The sequence below is a fragment of the Plectropomus leopardus genome, chromosome 18 (assembly GCF_008729295.1).
Source record: "Plectropomus leopardus isolate mb chromosome 18, YSFRI_Pleo_2.0, whole genome shotgun sequence".
Taxonomy (NCBI): Eukaryota; Metazoa; Chordata; class Actinopteri; order Perciformes; family Serranidae; genus Plectropomus; species Plectropomus leopardus.
Genome location: NC_056480.1, coordinates 22,996,084 through 23,014,980, shown reverse-complemented (window position 1 = coordinate 23,014,980; position 18,897 = coordinate 22,996,084).

Below are 18,897 nucleotides of genomic sequence, written 5' to 3'. Positions count from 1 at the left end.
ATGCTGGATATCAAATAAGTTATACAACCGACTTAAATGATTTCAAAGTATTACATAAAAATATTATTTTTTATTTATTATATTATTCTTTTAAATAATTGACTTTCTTTTGTACAGGATTCACAGAGAGGAGTATCCAGTGGGGCATTGGGGGTNAAATGTAACTATGAGTAACACGAAAAAGGTCTAAAAAAAGTCTTAAATCTAACTTGCCTTAGTGTATTCTATTTATTATATTATTCTTTTAAATAATTGACTTGCTTTTGTACAGGATTCACAGAGAGGAGTATCCAGTGGGACAATGGGAGTCAAGGCAGTGGAATTCAATGTTAGAAAAATCAAAAAGCCAAGAAAACATCAGTTCTGCTTTACTCCCCGTCGCCTTCACAAGACAAAACAACAACAAAAAAAGTTTTATTTTACATTTTAACAAATATTTGGACAAAATTGGCCCAGCCCACAAGGAATTTATGCCAGACCATGTTTTATATCTTCTTCGTTTGTGGTTATTGTAAAATTATTTTTAAATGTAATTATGAGTCACACTAAAAAGGTCTAAAAAAAGTCTTAAATCTAACTTGCCTTAAACTGTAGGGACACTGAGATTATTTGCTATATGTTAAATGTACCTCTGAGTGCAACAGTGGTTAATTTATTCTGTATTCTTTTTTGATCAAGAGTATAAAAAACAGACTGTATTAATCCAGTGCTATTATCCAATTGCCAAGTAAACTCTGAAGAAACTATCGACAAAAGTAATACAGAAAAAACAACTAATAAAAAAATAAATAAATAAACTTATGCAAAACTCATTTGACCCCATATTTTGTTCTTTTAAGGGACACTGTAAAGTTGTTGATCTTAAAAAGAAGAATGAAACTAAGATGGAGGTAGTAAAATAAGATTGAGACAAAAAGACAGGTGGAGTCAGAAATGAGTGAAAAAGAGGCAAAACAGAAAGTGAGACAGTGCTGAAGAGGAAAGCAGGAGACAGACAGACAGACAGACAGACGGACACACAGACAGAGAGACAGAAGAGGAGGTGTGAGGAAAAGATAAGAGACAAGAAAAATGGAGTTCTGTGTTAAGTTGTGATGGATGCTGCAGCACTGCAACTTGGGATTGATTTGGGGATGGCTGTCTGTCAACAAGCCAACCAGAGAGAGGAAATAGGTAGCGGTGGAGTGAAGATTGATTACCATGGTAACGGCCAGTAGTAATGATCAGTAAGTGTTCGGGTAGCAGGAAATATCAGTATTATCTGCCTGAGCTCACTGTTTGTATCGTCGCGGTCTCTTTCTTCATGACTGGAGAGTTCATTTTCAGAACAATTCACTGGCATTTTGGGAGAAATAAAATGTTATGACCGTCATTCAGAATGTCTTAAATTTTTCTGTAAAAGTGTCATTTTTTTGTGGCGAAGGACTCTGTGCACTTTTGTGTTTTTGCATTTCTGTCCTGCTGTTTTATAAAAAAACATCTTTTTTAATCATTTATCATCTTTGACGCATTCAAAGGCATACCATTACCAGTTTCCATGCTGCTTTTGTTCCTTACACTGTGTAAAACTACATTGAGCTGAAATGCAGAAATCATAAAAAGTCTACTTAAATTTCAGCCTGCACATTTTTTTTTAAGACTCTACTCAGCGGACGCTGACCTTGGAATTAGTTCAGTGGTTTTTGATCCTGCCTCCTCAGGACTCGGGGGGCCCTGCTGGTTTTCATTCGAGTCAATGAATCCAGAAATGAGTCACATGTGGGACAGCAGGTGAATGCAGTTAACCAGGTGGTTTGATAGAAACCCAACAGTGCTCTGTACCTGCAGGACCAGGACTGGAGAACCATGAATTAATTCATAAAAACTGTGTTTTGTTTCTTTGATCTATTTCGCTCTTGCACTCTGACAGGAGCTGCAGAGCTGGGCTTACCCAAACCTGCTAAAAGATTTTTTTTTGTCTTTCTTTTTTTTTTCAGAAATGCACATGGTATGCATTGCTCTGTTATAATATTAAGACCCACAACGTACTGTTTATACAGAAAATATATAATTAAAAACACATCAAGAAGCACAAACAAAGAAAAACAATCTTAAATTGGTGTTTTTCTGAGTGTGTCAGTTTAGCAAGTGAAATTCGTATGGATTCAAACACCGGAAAGCCCTCTGAACCTTAATTAAGATTTTTAGAAAATAAAGTGGTGTTTATATTTTGAACTGATCAAATGGAAGCACTCCCATTTCGTCCTCACTCTGTATCCATTTGTGTGTTTGTGTTTAGCTGCAGGCTCGCCTGAGCTCTGAGTTACATCTTGTATCGTGAAAGAGAATTGAAACCATTTAAATTGGAGACAGAATATTGACAATATGTAAACCGCACAGAAGACAACATCTTTTTACGGGAAAGGAGAGCATTAAAAGAGTCAAAATGGATCGACCACACTGGGCTCTCTGTTCTTCTTTTTCCTCTTTGCATTCTGTAAATTAGCTTTTTTTTCTCCTTCCCCCTCATTGCATGTCCTTAAATCTTTGTATTTGTATCGTTTTGTCTTTTTCTCTGGTGCCACTCTAAATCTTTTTCTATCTCTTTAATGTCTTATGTTATCTGAACCTACATCAGGCTCTCTTCTCTTTATTTACAGCATTTATGGTAATGAATATGGATTTTCTGCTGGTGATGAGATTCCCCTGCTAACTTTTCTGGCTGTTTCAGCACAAAAAACAACAACAACAAAAAAATCCTTGGGGTTTGGAGTGACATTCTGGATGAAAGTGAGTTGTAAATGGAAGCCTGCATAAACATGCACAACTGACAATTTTAGAACCTATTAAGCAGACAGTTATGCATCAAAGTATGAAATGGGACATGTTTTGTCAGTGTGAGAAATAGCAGCAGTATTGAGACAACATGAAAAATGAGCACTGTGAATAAAGGAAAATCTTGTACAGCAAAAAAATTCATGGCATTTCACAATCTTGTTTCCCAGGCCGTGGACAGTCATTGAATTTCAGAATTTTGTTTTGCAAGCTTAAACAAGTCTTTCAAATTTCATGGTTTTGTCTTCCTGGCCTGAAAAAGTAATTGAATTTCAAAAATTTGTTTTCCAGGCCAAAAATAGTAATGAACTTATAACTTTCCAGGCCTAACAAAAGGCATGGAATATCACAGTCTTGTTTTCTAGGCCTGGGAAAGTCATGGGATTTCACATTCTTGTGTTCCAAGCTTGTAAAAGTCACAGAATTTTACAATCTGGTTTTACAAGCCTAGAAAAACCATTGATTTCACAATGTTGTTTTCTACACCTGGAAAAAGTAATGGAATTTCACAATCTTGTTTTCCAGGCCTTTAAAAGTCACAGCATTTCAAACGCTTGTGTCCCAGGCAGGTAAAAGTCATAGAATATCACAATATTGTTGTCCCTAGAAAAGTCATAGAATTCCACAATCTCGTTTTCCAGGCCAAGAAAAACCATGAAATTTCACAGTATTGTTTTTTTTAGTTAAGAAAAGTCATTGAATTTCACAATCTCGTTTTCCAGGCTTGGAAAAGTCATGAAATTTCACAATCTTGTTTTCCAGGCTTGGAAAAGTCATGAAATTTCACAATCTGTGAAAGTCACGGAATAAGTAAAATCCATGAAACTTTTGGAAAAGTCCTGGAAATTTTGTAATTTTTAAATGAAATGAATTGTTATAGTAACATTTGTAGATAATATTCCGCATGATGCAACATAACTGCTAATTTATTTTCTGTAGCTGTTGACATCACGTAGCCCTTATATTTACCAATTTGTGGTTTTCATTACCAACAGGTACGTTTCCTCCTTTTTTCCTCCATGTTCCACTTCTCCTTTCATTTCATGTATGCCAGCTATCTGAAATTAATTTTAAATAGTTTGTATCTAATATGTTTGAATAAGAAAAAAACCTGTATAATGATTTCACACTTACAGTCATGAATCCCAAAGTTTCCATATTTAATCTATGCCCCATGCTTAATTTTAAAATGTATAAGTGAGATTGAGCATTATCTGTGTTTTACACTGTAAATGGTCATGGAAATTTTATTGTGGGCCCTTGAAAAGAGTTAAAAGTTTAAATTTTTTGTCCATGGAAATTTGTGTAAACCCTGAATATAAAATGCATCATACATCTCTGTATTCTCCATATTCTCCCCCATGTTTATCAAAGAGGTCAAAGATCGTTAATGCAACAGCAGCTCGATAAGAAGCATAGAAACAGATAGATGGTGGCACAGGGAGGAGGAATTTTCCCTGGGTTTCACACACAGTGAAGGAAATCATGTGTCTGGGAATAAAATAACAGCGTGTGTGCGTTTAAGAAAGTGAGCTGGCATGCTACCTTGTCTACTGCGCCGCCCATCAAGGAGAGCGCTGTGGAAAATCCATCTCGATCATACACACACACCTAATGACGTCACATACACACACACACTCTGTGCAGAACCGTTTTATTTTTGTTTCTAAATTTGAAGTAAAAGTTACGCAGACTGAACTCATTGAACCGAGAGGGAGGGAGGAAGGAAAAGGAGAAGAACGATGAGAAAATGGGACAAGAAGACAAAGATAAAAATGAAACACGTAGATGTAAAGACAGATGACAGAAGTCGAAGAAGGCAGAAACACTCACTCACACACACACACACACACACACACACACACACACACACCTAATCAGTCTGTATATGACCACCCCTATCCCTTTTCCCCTCATACATAAATATCAAACTATGTTATGCAGGTACAACTAATCCCCTATGTGTGTGTGTGTGTGTGTGTGTGTGTGTGTGTGTGTGTGTGTGTGTGTGTGCGCGCAAGACTGGAGTGTGGGGTGTGTCTGTGCGTATGGCGGGGGTTGTGGGGGGGATTTGGCACTGCATGGTAGTCATTTCCCTTCTAGACTCAACATCATACAGATACACACACACACACACACACACACACACACACACACACACACACACACACACTCACGGCAAGCGTTGGAATATCATTACGGTAAGAGCTGCAGTGAGCAGGCCCCTGACACAAGCGGCCCTTTGTTCGATTGCAGACACACACACACACATAGTAGACCCAGACTCAGGCCTTCCATATCGCCAATATAATTACAGCTATTACATCTGACTCAAATATAACTTTACATCTCGGCCTCTCTCTCTCTTTTTCTCTCTTTCTGCGTCGGACTCCATCTCCCCTCTTTTTCCTCTCTCCCTCTGTCTCTCTTTCTTACTGTTGAGTACCCATGTTGGAGCCATGTATGGCTGTGTGTGTGTGTGTGTGTGTGTGTGTGTGTGTGTGTGGTGGCATAATGCTATATAAACATTACCTCAACTAACGAGCGGTAACTGGTCTGGCCCAAATGTTGTGTGTGTGCGTGGTTTAACTTAATGACCTGTACAGTCAGTGTTTTGTTCAGAGGGCTTTTACTGTGAAGCCAGGGAAAAAATTCTCTCTCTCTCTCTCTCTCAAAAAGAAAGTTGGGTTGATAAAATAGAGAGGAATGATGGATGGACCGACAGTAAATTTTCCACCCAAAATCTCTTGCAACTCTGAAAACTCCACATTTGCTTTTTATTTCTTACTGTTCAAGTCCTCGTCTGTCTCTTTAACTTTGCATTGGAGCTTAAACAATAAGCTGATAAAGCAGTCAAGAGAAATATTATCTGTTACATGATCCATTTAGGGTTAGGTGTTTCTATTTTCATATCCTCCAATTGTGGTTACGCAAGATCATGGATTTGTTTGGGAATTGTTTTTGTACTTTAATTATACTGAAGGTGCAAGAATGCATAAAACAGCATTAAAACAGAGCTTGTATATCAAAAAAAGAGGATCCCCCGCAACCCCGACAAAGGTTCTAGCTAAGCCCCTAACCATTAAATCCTAGAAATGCCCCAAAATCTGAGAAATGTCCTAAAATCCTAGAAATGCCCCCAAAATCTTAGAAATGTCCTAAAATCCCAGAAATGCCCTAAAATCTGAGAAATGTCCTAAAAATCTAGAAACGTCCTAGAATCTGAGAAACATCCTGAAATCCTAGACATGTCCTAAAATTTTAGAGATGTCCTAAGTTCCTAGAAAGGTGCTAAAATCCTAGAAAGATTTAAAGGGCTCCTGCAACTGACCCCTTGCCTCCTGTCATCATGCAAAAGTGGCCCCATGACTCCTCATCATGCTGACTCTAAAATATTATGAGTCATAGGGCTGCATGGTATTAATATATATATATCGTAGTTTTTGCATTTCATTTTAACTGATAAAAGTATAAAAATATTTATGTGACTTTTGCTGGGGTCTGTGCCAAACAAGCATGTTCTGTTTTGTTTTGTTTTGTTGGTCTGGGCCTCTCTGTAGCGCCATAACACTTCATTTATTAAGGTATGTTGTGACACATTTTAACTTTTTAAAAAAAAAATTGCAGCTTGTGTGATTTAAATATTTCACTTATTGCATAATATTGTGATTTTGATAATATTTCTGATGAATTATGCAGCCCTGATGACTCAGTCTCTGTAGAGAAGAGGTCTGGTATTATAAATCCACACCGGTGAAATGCATGTGCAACTTAGTCTTAATGTCAAATTATGGGTTTTTACCCAGATGCAGTGTCTCTGCATATCGTGCAACCATATCACAAAGTTGCGACAATGTTGCCATGTTCCATTTAACATTATCATCTTTAACATTACAATTCACATAATATCCAAATTCTTAAATAACCTTATGGAATGCAGAGCAATATTTAGGTGAGCATGCATGTGGAGAACAGAGGTGGGGGGTGTTAAATCCATGGAAAAAGAGATGGCAACAAATTAAGGATCACAACGGGACTCAGAGGACAGAAGTTTGTTCCGATGGTTAAAACTGCCTTAATATCAGCATAGGAAACCCCATTTGTCAATCATTCCTTCAAATATTGATCTATGATCCAATCAACAATCAGCAGAAGCCCAAATGAGTTAATTGTTTAGGCAATTCATCAAGTAAGAATGACAGATGAACTGGCTTCAGACTCGTAAAAGTGAGCATTTTATCCCTTTATGAAGTGATTGCTTCAAAACAAGCAATTTAAATATGTCATCTTGATCTCTGAGAAATTTGAAATTTTATTATTTTTATTTAACCTCCTCTTGTGTATAGATATTGGTGGCTGTTTGCCTTTTTCCCTTTTCATATCATAGAAAGCTGTGTATGTCTTACAGAAAGGTCAACTTATGCATATATTCATTGGTCCAATTACATTTTTATACATTGAAAAACACACAGAAAATAACACTTCAGTTGAGATTGCAATGACATAGAAACTCAACTTTTAAACTTTTTGTTTCATTTATTAAGGAGACATCAATATTTAAAAACTTTGGTGGTAATTAATTCAGGTCAGGGCTTTAAAAGTCTAAAGGGAGGATTGTTTTTGAGTTTGTCGTGGCTATACAAAAAAAACTGTAAAGATATAAAAACAAAAGTCTCTTCTGGTAACTTTATTTAATTAGCAAAACCTATTTTTTCATGAGAGTCCTGAGAACAACAATCAGTTACATTCACACTCCCACAAACAAGGAACAAACAGTCAGACAACCAACAGCAACAAATAGATTCATTAAAAGCAATTACAAGAGTCATAAAAAACGTCATATATGGAGGCTTTAAATTTCCAAAGGGAATAAAATAATTTAGCTAAAATTTCCATTTTTACAGCCTCGGTCACAGTGCCCATTTTGAAGCAAGCATGACACCATTAACCACCATTAGTCAGCAGCACAACCCACGTCTTCTCCTGCAGAACTGACCCGCAGAGAGGTGGATGATTTCACTCAGGACACCTTACAGCAATGATACTCGACTTAAGGCCTGCGGGCCAAATCTGGACCCCCAACAATTTTCTTATTCACACTGAAAATCGAGTGATTCACATTGTGAATTGTTTTTGGACTGTTAGTATACATAAGGTGCCAGAGTGCATAAAACAACATTAAAATAGAGCTTGTTAATCAAAAAAGTGCTAGTGGAGGATCCCCTGCACCCCCAACCAGGGTCCTATCTAAGCCTCTAATGTCCTAAAGTCCCAGAAGCATCCTAAAATCCTAGAAATGTCCTAAAATTCCAGAAACATTTTTTAAATCCTAGAAATTTGCTAAAATCCTAGAAAAGGTCCCAAAATGCCAGAAATGACCTAAAACACAAGAAATTTGCTAAAATCCTAGAAATGTCCTAAAAATGCTAGAAACTACCTAAAACTCAAGAAATGTCCTAAAATGCTAGAAAATACCTAAAATTCAAGAAATGTCCTAAAATCCTATAATGCCCTAAAATCCTACAAACCTCCAAAAATTCTAGAAATGTCCTAAAATCCTAGTTATGCCCTAAAATGCTAGAAGCTTCCCAAAATTCAAGAAACATCCTAAAGTAATAGAAATGTCCTAAAATCCTAGAAACCTCTTAAAATCCTAGAAACATCTATGGAGCTCCTGTGACTGGCCCCTGGCCTCCTGTCATTTTGCAAAAGTGACCCCTGAGCAAGCCTAAGCCTTTACAGGATGACATTTGTTTTTTCAGCACGACCTCAACACTAATTGACACCTTTTTTAGGCTCTGCAGTTCTTAAGGTTGAGCAACACAGGGTTCAGTCCGCACTGTCACCAAGACCAGTTAAAGCAGATCATTGAAGACTGAAAAAGAAAAATAGTACAAGTAATATGCTGCACAGAGAGGACTGAGACAAACAGCAGCAGCAGCCGTGTGTGTCCCCGCCTCCCTGCTCGTACTTAAAAAGAAACGTATGTCTTGGCTGCAACCCCCTCTAAATCCTTGATATTTAAACATCTCCCAGGCCTTTTCAAAAGCCATTTAGGCATCAAAAGAAAGGGAAGGGATTAAACTGTAGCAGTGTAACAAGCCCAAAGACAAGACTTCACTCATTTTCATTCTTCTGAGACAGTTTGCCAACTAGTAGCCATGACATCTGATGGTTTCTCCCCGACCGCCACACATATGTATGTTGTTACGTCAAAAGTTATTGGCCTGTTGTCTGCAACATGATAGACAGTTGAAGTTATTCTGCAAACCTCCCCTTCTCTCTATGCTAAGTAGTCGGCTACAAAGCCAGTGAGTTTCTACTGTGATGCAAACTCTGTGTGTGTGTGTGTGTGTGTTTGTTTGTGACAAATTAGTGGCTTGAGAGTAAAGTCGTTTTTGAAGCAGACGGCGAGAGGAGAGTGTGGGTGGGGGATGATAATCAAAAACAGTCATCTGCCATCATATACGATGCACACACACACACACACACACACACACACACTGATACAGATGCAAATTTATGTACAGTGTAGACATTTCCAATGAATAATGTAGTGATATGAGCTAAGGATGTACCTATTGTGAATTTCAGGGCTGATGCTGATCCCAGTTAAACCCTTTGAAACCTGGGAAAATTGGCTTGACTTCTTTCAAAAACATGGGAGGAAGGCAATAAGCAACGTAAGAGGAAATGTTATCGAAATTAGTTTAAAGTACAAGAAAATGACCTTAAAACAAAACAAAATTGGGAAAGTAAAAAAAAAACTTAAAAATTATAATAATTCTGTAAAAAAAACAAAAGAAATCTATAATTATGAAAATTATACATGTATAGTTCTCTGGACATTTTTTTTCCTTGCTTCTGTAAAAGAAAATATTGCTTGCTCTCCTTCTGTTGACTTCAACATGGATTTGCGGTTCACAATAAAACATCATTGGGGGGAAAAAAATAGGGTGTGTACCGTGACGTGACAATAGTGAGTTTACTGCATTCTTTTGTCCTGAAGGTGTCCCGTTGAAGATCTCTCTTTGTCCCAAACAAATTTTCTGTCGTCTCAATGGGACGACGGGATGCTGGTAGTGTTGGGTCTTCGTTTTTAGCCTTCACAAAATTTGATGTGACTCACAGAATAACACCGGGCACTGCCATCAGTGAGTATCATCTTATTTGATGATAACGAGGTGGATATTGACTGTGGAAATCAGTGCATCCCTAATATGAACTGTTTGCTGATAAGTGCCAGATGACTGTTACTTTTATAATACATTATAGCAGATTTAAGGAGATATTTGACATCAAGTCATTGATAAAGACCTGATTTTGTGTGTGGAAGCCTCTATTGTTTATTTCCCCTGGAAAATACCTTTTGCCTTGAGCACACCATTTGATTGCATTCTCAATAAGAAGCTCTGTAAAAATTTCATGTTGCAGGAGATTTGTGCTCAAATAGGTTTTGCTGAATTATTCCAATTTTCTGAAAACTCTCTTTTCCTCAACAAATTGTTTCATTTAACTGACATGTCTTGTCATGATTTTTAATGGGTATTTTACTGCTGGTTTTGAAATATTTTCCCTCCACTGTCAGTGTTGATTAGTTGTGTAAAAACTGTGTCCCACTGCAAAATGTGTTTGTTTCCATCATTCTGTTTCTGTTGTGTGATTTTGTGCTCTAGATAATCTTTTTATTGAAGTCCAGTAAATTGTCTTCAGAATACTTCAGCTTATGTTGCTCCAAGCTATATATTTTAACAAATTAAGAACACACACTCTCACACATGCCGATTCAATAAAGTAGAGTGACAACTGTGATAAATTATTTTTATTAGCAACAGGTGTGTGTTTATGTGTGTGTGTGTGTGGGCAGTGCAGGGCTTCTCACTGAATTTAAATTAGTTTTAAATGCTGTGTGCACACTGACAAATTTAAAAAATATAGGACACGTGGATAAAATTATGGAGAAACAACTGAGAATATTAACAAAAACTGATTGTAAATCCTTACATCTTTAATTTTCTCTGTTTCTTTCTTGCTTTTTTCCTCTAAACTTTTCCATGTCTCCTCTCAGTTTTGCTCTTTGAGTTGGTTGTTTCTGTTTTACCAAGGCAAGGCAGTTTTATTTGTAACAGGGCAAATCAAAGTGCTTCAAATAACAACAAAAAAACAGGACCAGGCTAATGACATCAAATTTTCTCTTGAAGAAGACAAAAAATGAAGACATTTCTCTGCACACACTCTGTCTCTCTCTCTCTCTCTCTTTTTCAGTCTCCCTTTTCCCCTCATTTTCCTCCTCTGAGGCTGTCTGTCTCTGTCGCTCAACTTTGCAGTGCAAAGAAAAACATTCATTCATGAGGAACTGTTAATGGATATAAATTTTAACCAAACAAATTCCTGGTCAGGGTCTTCTCAATACTAAAAACCTACCACACTGTAATTAACACAGGATATCGAAGCTTGTGATTCACACACATTTCTAAAATGCAAACACACTCAGTCTGCACTGATGCATGTCTAACAGACAGCATTGATTTAAAATACCAATTCTGCTTTAATCTCTTCCTCTCCTTCTTTGCTTTTACTCTTTTATCTTAATGTTAATGCAATTCATGTCTGTATTTCCTGTTTTTGTTTGTTTTTTGATCCAAAACAGTCTCATATATTATTTATCCAGGGTGGGTGATGACAGGACTCATTTCTGTAATTATTCTGTCTTGCACAAACAGTCCACACACACACACACACACACACACACACACACACACACACACACACAACAACAACAACAACAACAACAACAACAACAACTTTCACTCACACTCATGGATCAGTGAAACTCTGATCACACAGCCCGACAAACCATCGTGTTAATTAAAATGCTGTGCTCTCATTAGATCGAATTTAATTGCCACATGACAAGGAACTGAGAAACCTCTGGGTCAGTTTTGTTGTTAATTTGCTCTACGTCCCAACTTGGAAACCTAGCGGGCCAGCCCCATAATTTATGACTGGGCGCTGTGTACTTTAAAACTCACTAAATTAGAAAAATGAGTCGCAAATTAGGGTGAACTAGTTAAGCATAACACACACAGAGTTTCTCTGCAGGAGTCCATCACAGGGTGCGCATAATCAGACAGCCACACAGCTGGAGGGCTATTTACACCAACCAAACTCTCCTGGTTCAATTTTTGTGTTTACAAACAGGTACAAGGTATTCCATTTGGTCAAGTGTCCTAATATTAACACCTATTAAACAGAAAAGCCAGTTTTTAAAGCGAAGAGAGCCTGGATCTTAGAGATCACTTGATGCATGTAATTATGTTCTCTATGCTGGATGGGATGTTTACCTCTTGACATACTTCAAATTTTCCACACTTTTTTGTTCGTCAGTATGGATGGGAGCATCTATTGAATGAATTCCAATTTGATCAGTTGTAAAGGAAGAGCAGATGAAGATTTAAAGTTGCTGTTTAGAGGCCTTTTTCAACAAGACAAATCACCAGTCCATAATCTAGTAATGTGAAAATAGCATATATGAATGCCTTAAACCAAATTGAACCAAATCACACTCCATACCCACCAAATGAGACAAATTACAGATCTTTCAAACATCTCTCATATCTCACATGTTTTTTGAGTCCAGTTTTAATCAACAACAACAGAACAACAACCAGGCATAACAATTAGTAAGACTTTATACCCTAAATTGTGCTCTAACATGCATGTAGAGTCAAAGCAGGTTGGCGTTTACAGCAGACAGCTGTGTATATTGCTAATGAGCTACCTGTAATAAGTCGCATGCAAAGGATGACCAGACCAGACGTCCGTGTGTGTCCCTTTGTGATGTTTCTGTGTCACCTTTCTGAATTTGGACGTTTTTATGTGTCCCTGAAAGCAGAGCATGCAGAAGAGTTTTAATTTTTCCTCAGAAGCAGTTTGTTGAATTTGAGTCTTGGGATGTAGAATTGAAGGACAAACTGTTTGATCAGCACAGTGAAGACCTCTAGATTAGTTTGTGATCGAATCGATTAGCGCTGATCAGATGAGGTTGATAGATTGGAGGAGCAGCTGCTGCAGAGGCAAGTGAAAGCAAACTTTCTTTTGCTAGCAAGACCCATCACTGAGCCACGGGGTGCACAGTTTTAAATCGGAACATAGCCTGTTTGATCCTAAGAATTTTGGAAAAATGGTAGACCACACTAAAACTATATGAATTAATAAACAGTTAAGTTCAACATTCACTGCTCTTGGCATTCTGCTGCTCCGTCTGTGCCCAGAATGTGCTTTTCCATGAGAAACAGAGAAAAGGAAAATAAAATGCAATTCCAAAAAGATTGTGGTCATATGCCACAAATAAATTAATTTGTGACAAACCCTGATTTAAACAACCTTAAGTGAGAGCCGTTTGCTTTAAAACTCAACTTGACATACGACTTAAAGGCCAAAATTGTTGTAATCAGAGATGGACATGATTACTCCTTTGGATGTTAGTAGCAGCTCAATGTATCGAGTACTTGCCCCCACCCCTCCCACATGTAAACTTTCTTTTTTTTTTTTTACTATTTTTTTTTACATATACTGTATTTAATGGGTTAAATCGTTTTTTATTGTAATGCTGCATGTAGTGCATCTGTGCATTCTTGCCTCACTGCTCACTGTGTGAGCTCCTTACCGGGCAACAATTGGTGAGAATATACACACATATACACACACACACAAAGTGCAGAGGGTTAGTATCACATGACTAACATTACCTCATGATGATTAACAGGTTCAATGACAGAGCAGAGCTGTTCATGGGTGTTTTTAGTTTGTTGGGACCATTAAATGGCTTCATTTTGGGATGTTATCCACTCCTGCTGTATTAGCCCTTGCCTACGGGGCCTTCGTGACAGTGACAGAAAGATGGCTGATTTTTCCCAATTTAAATCTTTTTTCGTTTATGGTTTAATAGGCTAATTGAGGCCTGGTTGTTCAATAACTGCATCTCAAATTGCACGTTTTTTGTTGTTGGCCAATTTACATTCATATTCTAACATTTTAGATTTTTTTTCCCGAGTACTCAAATATGGAAGTTACTTAAAATACCTCTCCCTAACAGCTTGGGAGATGGACCTTCAGTCAGGTCTGTAGTGGCTCATATTTGGCCAGCGCAAACCCTCCAGCATCTGTGAGTGGCCAAACTCTCCTGTCACTGGCTGGATTTTCTTAAGCCTGAAAACAGAGCCAAAAGGAGGTGCAGAAGTCCAGTTCTCTCTTAGTCTATTTGAATTACAATATGCTGATGGGTTATTGTGATTTTTTTGCCCAGTAATGCCAAAAAAAAAATTTACTACCCAAGCTTTAATTGTAAGTAGCTGGTATTGAAATGCATTAAAGAGTGCTGTGTTTTAATCAAACACAGTGTATAGGGCCTGAGAACATTGTAAAATAAAAAATAAAAGGCCAATATGTTGTTTTTTTTCCAGTAATAGCTAAGGGATTTAAATACATCTGTGCATGTGTGTGGTCACAGCTTCCTGTTAGTTTTTTTTTGTTTGTTCTTTGTTTTATAACCTAACATTTCAGGAAATCTAAACAGTAGTGATGTTTTCCTTGCAAGACCTGTGAAATTTAACAGATTTGTAAGTTTTCATTGGATTTGAGGCTTTTCCTGTGCTTACAATGTGTTGACGATAAATATTGCAGGCTCTTGTAAGATGTGTAGAAAGATATAATTTTGCGAAAACATCTGAATGAAGTCCTCGAGGAACTAATTTGCAGTCAGCTGAACAAAGATATATGATAATGTTTGTTTACTGTGTGTGTTAGCGTGTGCGTATTTGTGAGTGTGCGTCTCTGCAGGGAGCGCTGTTTAACACACACACCATCTGGACTTCTTCAAACACTGCATCAATCTAAGTTCTTCAGCACTGTTTTTTGTGTGTGTGTGTGTGTGTGTGGTATACATACATGTTTTCGTCTGCATGTGATCGCTTGATTGTATTTGTGCATATACACACTTGCGTGTTCACCTGCATGCATACATTTTGTGTGTAGTTCTTAGCTGTAACATGTATGCATTACCATTATTTTTAAGTTAAGTCAGATACTTTCAGGGTTTTTATGTGCGTGTGTGTGTTCTGTTTATTTGCTTGCAAACAGTGAACAGTCCTTAATCATCCTTAGCTCGAGGTGAGCCAAAACAAATGAAGACTTTTTGTCCATAATAGTTAAAATGTATCATACATATGTATGAAATTCCATGTTTGGTATGGTCTTGGGTTTTGGGGTCACGGTTTGGTAGATTTTTGTTAGATTTTTTCATTTATTTTAAAAAACAAACATTCAAAGGTGGTTCATTGTAAGAGCTAAGGCACTCAAATACTGCATACTGTCAATAAGTAACAATGAATAACACAAATGTCAGTAATGCTTTGTAATTTTCTGTCACAGGACTCTTACCCGTTGAAAATTCCTGGTGTGCAGCTTGCACTCATTTATAGAGCAGTCACAGCAGACTAATTAAAATGCACCCGTGAGGGCACATAGTAGCACTATGACCATATGCTTTAATTTATCATTGCCTTAGATCTCTATGACGTACAGTAAATGTGAGTGTGGTCGCAAATATGCAGCGATAAACACTCTGTAACATTAATTATTACATTGGCATGAATCTGCAGTGGGAGGCTGCTGGAATGCTTTCGTGAGAGGAATTCGCTTTCCGGTCTGTTTTTGTCTTGTTCTGCTAATTCACATTCAGGTGATGCCATCATAGATAAAATGTTAGAAGTGTTTCCCCAGATATACCCACCTTTTGTTGAACAGGGTTTAGACACAAATCGATGTCCATTGAGGATGACTAACCTGCCTAACCAAGGTCGGCCGACCAGCAGGCTGCAGCTAATAAACAACAACTAGGGTGCTGCTAAACTTTCCTGGTAAACGTCTCAGTCCAATATTTCTGTCTGCTTGTACACTTAGTAAATGGTAAATGGACCTGCATGTGAATAGTGCTTTTCTTGTCATTTTGACCACTCAAAGCACTTTGACTTTACATGTCACATCCACCCATTCATACACTGGTGACTGTCTGTGTCCCTTTACGTATTTAAACTTGTAAATTCTCAGCTAGCAGGGAATGTTCCCAAAACATCGGCTAACAAGTTTCAATAATGTTTTAAAGAAAACATTTTGATCTAATGTTCAAAGAAAGTTTTAAGGATGTTAATCATTTCAGATAATGTCCCTATAAGGTTAAACGCTGACCTAGACGTAACATTATAGCTGCAACATTCTGAGGATATTTTGGGGATGTTGAGAGGTGATGGATCAGAAAGTTCTTCTATTGAAACATTCCTGCAATGTTACATAAGAACAAAGGAAGAACATTTTCAAAACAGCATTCAGAACATATTATTGAGGCCTGAGATTAAATGAAAATGTAATGTAATATGATATGTGAACAATACAAAACAAACAAACAAAAGAACATTTTTAACATTTTCTGATGTTTAAATGTATTTCTATGTTTATATGTCACCCTAACTGTAAGAAGAACATTCTGGGAGCTAAAAGAAAACTTGAAAATGATACTAAAACATTGCACTGGTTGCACTGTATCACTCTCAGAATATTTTTAGAACCAAAAATTGTTGCTGGGTTATCAATGATTTCTCTAACATTATCGTACAAGCTAAGCTTGCTAGGTGATGGTGTTTAAATTTTCCAGTTGCTGGCTAATTTTGATATTTGCAGGCTATTTGTAGCCTGATTCTAGACCTCTCAGTGGGTGCCTACATCTCTGATTTTTTACAATTATTTATCAAATGGAAATTATCAGTCTAGATTATTTGTGAATGTGGTGAACAATTTTACCCATCAGTGTTTTCTGTGTTCACCACTTTGTGTCTGATCGGGCTGCAGACAAACAGCAGCATGATACTTTAGTGTAAACTCACTTTGAGGTTGATTTACTGTAATCTACTTTAGATTAGATTTTAGTCTGAGGGTTATGTGGTCATTGTCTCCAGCTGTTGCCCACATCAACAGTCTGCAGCAATTAATATTTATTAGTGTTCTTTCCATTTGCACTAATTACATCTTTTAACCTACTTCATAACCTACATTACCTCATTGTTATTGCTGTTAGGCCCTCTGACGTTATTGATAATGCACATTATGCCACTCTCACTTGCACTGCCACAGCAGGTAATCAAATCTTCCATTTCCATTTTCCCCCATTGCATTTCTACTTATTATTGCAGAGCTACACCCATTACACCCTACACATCCATCCATTCAGTTGTCAGAGCGAGGCTGTTTGCCCAGTGATTCACTCGCAGTTACTGGAGAGCCAGGTATTACTAAATGAAGAGTTGAGGCCAGTGCAAGTTGAGATTCGACTTCGCACTTTATGAATATAATTTTGTTCAAAAACTCAGTCAGTTAGCGGCTATAGGACAGTCACCCAGTCAATCAACTAGGCTGCAGGCCAGCTAGTTAGTCATCCAGTTATGCATCCAGTCAATCAGTCATCCAGCCAAATGGTCAGTCAGCCAGAGAAACAAACAGCCAAACAGTTTGCCAGCAGGCCAAACACTAAATTACCCATTCAGCCCACCGGCCAAAACCAAACAGCCCGCTAGTCAGACAGACAGACACGAGTGTAATTAGTGATTAGGATGTTTAGTCATTTAGGATGAACAACTGCAATTAGGGCATCTCTCTTTCCCTCTCTGTTTCTCCACTCCCCCGTTGTTCAATACTTTCTGCTCTCCAGTTACAGTGGTGTGTGTGTGTGTGTGTGTGTGTGTGTGTGTGTGTGTGTGTGTGTGTGTGTTTGTGGCCAGACACATCACACACACACACACACACACACACACACACACACACAAACACAAACATTAGGATTCTGCTCTTTGCTGCACTTAGAGAAACTTCCATTGAGAATCCATTAGCAGCCTAAAAGCACTCAGACTAATTATGAATATAAATTCACTGATGTTCTCAGATGCAGTGTTCATATACACACAAAAAAACTTGTTTTTATAAAACAAAATGTTTCACTTTTGGAGTTAATGCAAACTGTATATGAAAGTAAAGTTTTATATCTAAATACAGAAATGAGCAATTAGAAGTGATGCTGTGATGTAGATGTCTTTCTCAGCTTGTGTAATAAGCCATCAAAGCCTGTAGATGAAATAATGACAATACAATTAAAATATTAAATCATGAATATGTAATTCTTCATATTCAATTAAAAAGTACAGAAGAATGCAGCAGCTTGAAACATTATGAAATCAGTGGTTAAATTAATTCAAAAAAGATCAACTTAATACCGAAAAAATTCCCAGAAAGAAAATGTTGAATAACTCTGGAAACCATGGTTATGTTAAATTTTTCATATTATTGTGTAGAAGATATGTTGAGACTTTACCTTTTAGCAATGCTTCTGGTTAACATGCAGTTAGGTCTAGGCTCAAAAACCACTTCATCATGGGAGGCTAACCTCACAAAACGTTTGTATGTGTTCCAACAAAAAATAATGCACCCAAATGGGTGTGAACCCCATGCGTTTTGAAAGGCTGCAATCACGTGACTGATGCACTGACGGGAGTAAACAAGAACACAGTCCTGAGTGGTGCGGGGGCATACTGCTGTGGTGGATCACTCACTTAACAGCAGACTTTCCTTTGGGATTTTCCCATAGAGATGTGTGTTCAAAGCCCTATGAACTTTGACTAAACTTTGTGTTGTTTTAAGTTTTTTTTCTCACCATGTTTCTATTTCTAACTCTAACCACAGAAAATGTTATTGCCTAAACCTAACCTCTGTGACTTTATGTTAACCGTATGATAAGGACGTAACGTCATTTGTGGAGTGCCAATTCGTATGGTATCATATGAACTGTTGTGCATGCATTTTCGTAGGATATCAAATAAATCGGTCTATGAGAATACGTTGATCGTGGTTTGGAAAAGATCGTTTTGGTTTAGAATAAACTGTTTTGGGGCACAATCCCGGCAGAAAAAGCAGAGTAAAAAACAGCCACTTTTCGGGCTGCTATCACGGGATCGATAACAGCAATGCCTTTGTTGAAGA